Below are 4,018 nucleotides of genomic sequence, written 5' to 3'. Positions count from 1 at the left end.
TCGTAGAGATCGTTCAGTATCTAAGAAGGCTGCGTTGGCCATTACGACTGGGAAGACACAGTGAATTATGGAAAACACGGCAACAAGCAAGGCACAAAGCTGAGTGATCATATTTTCATCTGAACACAGAAGCAAGCAATCAGGAAGAGTGATCAGGCTATAATCCTTGAAAGCTTCGCCTAGTGACATACCTCTTCCAGCAAGCCTCCACCTTCTAAGGTCCCATAAGTTCCCAATTAGTGCCCCCAACGAAGAACCAAGTGTTCAAACACATGAGCCTATGAGGAAGATCTTTTATACAAAGCACCACAGGTATGAAGCCAGTTTGGATAACAATCACCCTGGGGGGGTTCCGTTTTCCCCATTTGTATTTTATATTTACCTTTCAAAGCAGTTTGAGTTTTTGTCACAGAGAACCATCAAAAGCACAAGTCAACTCAAAGGAAAGAACTCAAAATGACAACTGATAAATATGTGCAACGTAGACCCTCCCCATTCCCTTCACCAGGGAAGGCCTGTCTGGCCTTTTCTGCTGGGGTGGAGAAGCAGTAAGAAAACACACCCACCCTCCAAATCCTGAGTCTGTATGTGCTGACTAGACAAATTTTGTTAAAATGGCTTAGACGCTCAGACTCTAAGGAAAGGTAGAAAGGAAAACACAGAAAAAATCAAATTAAAACGTAAAACATATCAATTATCTTCTGTTACAACACACTCTCCCATCTCATTCTTTGCTGGGTTCAAACTGAAACCAGAGGAGAGTATGCGGAAAGTGTGCTTACGTCTGTTACTCTGGGCAACTCTTGGGATTCTTGGTGGTACTTACTTAAATTATATTGAGAGTTTTCAAAGTCTCTTCACCCGTAGAAGCTAAGCTAATTTTACTTGGGGCAATCACACTTATCCTTCCAACAATAACTCCTTTCACTGAGAGGACTTTCTGAATGTTGTGGAACAAGACACAAGTGATTGAAAGTGTATTTTACATACAGAATTGAATTTCAGTTCAATTGCAGGGGCTCAAAATAAGGATAGACTAACTCTGACAGCTTGATTTGAAGTTTCTCCAACAAGGTTTTATGTTGAGTCTCTTAACCATAGTGCAGGTAAGTTAAAGATAAAGGAGTGTTTGCACTGTTCAATTTCCCCTTTCAGAAATCCAACCATTAATAAATAATCACTTTTAGTCCACATTTGCCCTGTCTTGTAAAAACTGAATACAGCTGGTATATATTAGGAAAGTATTTGATGTTAATGAATAATTTTATATGCATTTTTACAGAAAAATAAAAAAGATACATGTGTGCATGTGTCTATGCCTGTGTGTGTATATGTCTAGGTGCCTGTGTATGTATGTATATATATATGTGTGTGTGTGTATATACCTGTGTGTGAACATCTTTCTTTAAATGTGTGTGTATGTTATGTGTATGTCTTTCTAAGTGTATAAAGATGTACATGTATATTTGTGTATATGCGTGTGTGTGTTGGGAGATCACGAGGAATAAACAAAAAAATCATGTTTAGAAATGAGTGTGCTTCAGGGAAGGGTTCCAATAGAGATAAATAGAAATAGGAATAATTTGCAAAGTTAACATTCAGGAAACAATCAGACATTTCTGATGATAAATGTTCTTCTTAGAATAACATGTTTACTTCTTGAAAAAAAAGTTACCTATTTTTGCTTCAATAAAACTTGTTTATCTTGTTCTACAGCAACCAAAGGCTCAGAAAGAAATATTTTCTCAAGAATGTTCTGTTCTGGAAAACAGGGTCATTTAAACAGTTGATAGCTGCTGAAGGCTCCAAACATTTGCAGCCTGTACACAGATCAAAGGACTCTGAACCTTTTGATATTCATATTCACCACCAGTTCTGCTGCAAAGAGTACTTGCTTGATTATATTTTTGTTAAGAAATATTTGTATTACTTAACAGCTGAATTGAAATAAACATGCATTTTCCCCTGACTGAATATATACAGCTTAACATTTCTCAGAAGGTATTTGTGTGTGTATATGTGTGTGTGTGTGTGTGTTGTGTTTGTGTATCTTAAATGAGTTTGGTACATTATGTATAATTCCTTTCTTAATATTTTCTGTGTGTATATCTTAAATGAGATTGGTACATTATATATAATTTCTTCCTTTGTATTTCATGTTATTAGGTTATCCAAAATTCAGTGCAGTAAATAAATACACATACTACTTAATATGTTTTCCAAATATTTTCACCTATGCAATATGTGTAAATGTGTGTATGTATGTATGTATATATATATTACTGTATTTGCCAGTTTAGTGTTACCATAAGAAAATACCATAAGTAATTAACCTATAAAGAAATAAAAAGATTCTAGAGTTAGAAGGTTGCAATCCACAATAGGGCAGCCCTTGACTTTGGGACCTCAGATGAGGAAGACTTGTGGTAGGCTCACACAGCAAAGCAAAACTCTTTGTGCTCATTAGCCTGAAAGCAAAGCAAAAAGAAGAAAAACAAACAAACAAATACAGGAGACTCACAAACCCCTTGAGGGTGTGTTCCCTATGACCTAAAGACTCCTGGAAGTCCCCACCTTCTTAAGGTTCAGCATCTTCCAATAGTGTCATGTTGGGACTAATTCTTCAGCCTATAGACTTGGAAAGACTCAAACAATGAGACTGATCTTTTTACATCCGCTTCTTACCCACCCTCCATGCTTCTTTTCTCTACTAAGAAGACAGAAAAGGGGGAGAAAATGCCCAAATCTGCTTGATGGAATGGTTAACAGAATGGCTTTGTAAGTAGCTCTAACTAGCACCTAGTCTGCTCTCATAATCAGCTGGGGGTGGGGGGTTGCTTCTATGAGCCCAGCTTTGGTGTCCCACGAGACAGTCAGTTATCTCTTTTGCTAACACCAGTAGCTGGCAGTGACACAGTATTTCTTCAAAGCCTGTGCTCTCTGTGCTACATTGTTGCCAAACTCTCCCCACATTAGAGCTCAAATATCATCTACCTACCAAAGCCAACATTGAATTTTAACTCCTGTGGGAACTTATAACTTAGGAAAGGAAGGGGAGCCCTGGCCAATTCCATCTCATTGTGCTAAATGCCACCTCTAAATGAGTCAGGAACAACAAAGTTCCTGGAAGTAGTAAGTGAGTTCATTAAGGCTACATGATCACAAATTAAAGAGAAAAAAAAAAGATTGTATTTCTATATATTAGCAATGATTACATATGCACTAAAATAAAAATATATTGTCTACAACTGATTAAAATAAATTTACATATACGTAAAATAATGAATAAGAATTGTATACCGAAAACTATGTAACACTGGTAAAGGAAAGAAATCTAGATAAATGGAAAACCAACCATTTTATGGTTTAAAGTTTGATATTGTAGCGCTATTATTTCTCTTTATATACAGTTTATTTATATATAAAATGACTAAAATCATTTCACTGTTTATATATATGTGGAAAATCTTTATAAAATATTTTAACAGAGTCAAAGAAATTGGATAATGAAGACAATTTTAAACATTAAGAAGACAGTGGTAAGACTCAGTTTTCAAAGTCTCAAGATACATTTTATGCATCTAATAGCCAAGACTGCACGCTACTAGTAGATGTAAACAAGCAGATCAGTGAACTGAAGACTCTGGAGAACCAATATGCCCGGCTGGCACCTACCAAAGTGGTAGAGAAAGTTCAAGTGACTTAGAAGGAAAACTTTGAGTAAACCACAGAAAGCAATTGAACTACAAGTTTATAAAGAAAATATCCTGCCATAAACCTCATATCCTGTGGGAAAAATGAATTTGAGTTGAGTATCAACTTAAATAAAATGCATTATCTATAAAAATATATAAAAACAAAAGTTTTATAAAATAATAGTTTTTTTTAAAAAAAAAAACATACATTTATACAATGAATACAAATTATATCCATACATTAATACCTCCCTTCAACTCCCCAGTAGGGCCCCATGCTTTTTCTAGACCTCATGTCCTCTTTTTATTTATTTTTGTTATGA

This window comes from Alexandromys fortis, unplaced genomic scaffold (genome assembly GCF_014885135.2).
Source record: "Alexandromys fortis isolate MF-2015 unplaced genomic scaffold, M_Fortis_MF-2015_v1.1 scaffold_35, whole genome shotgun sequence".
Lineage (NCBI taxonomy): Eukaryota > Metazoa > Chordata > Mammalia > Rodentia > Cricetidae > Alexandromys > Alexandromys fortis.
This window is presented reverse-complemented; position numbering follows the sequence as displayed.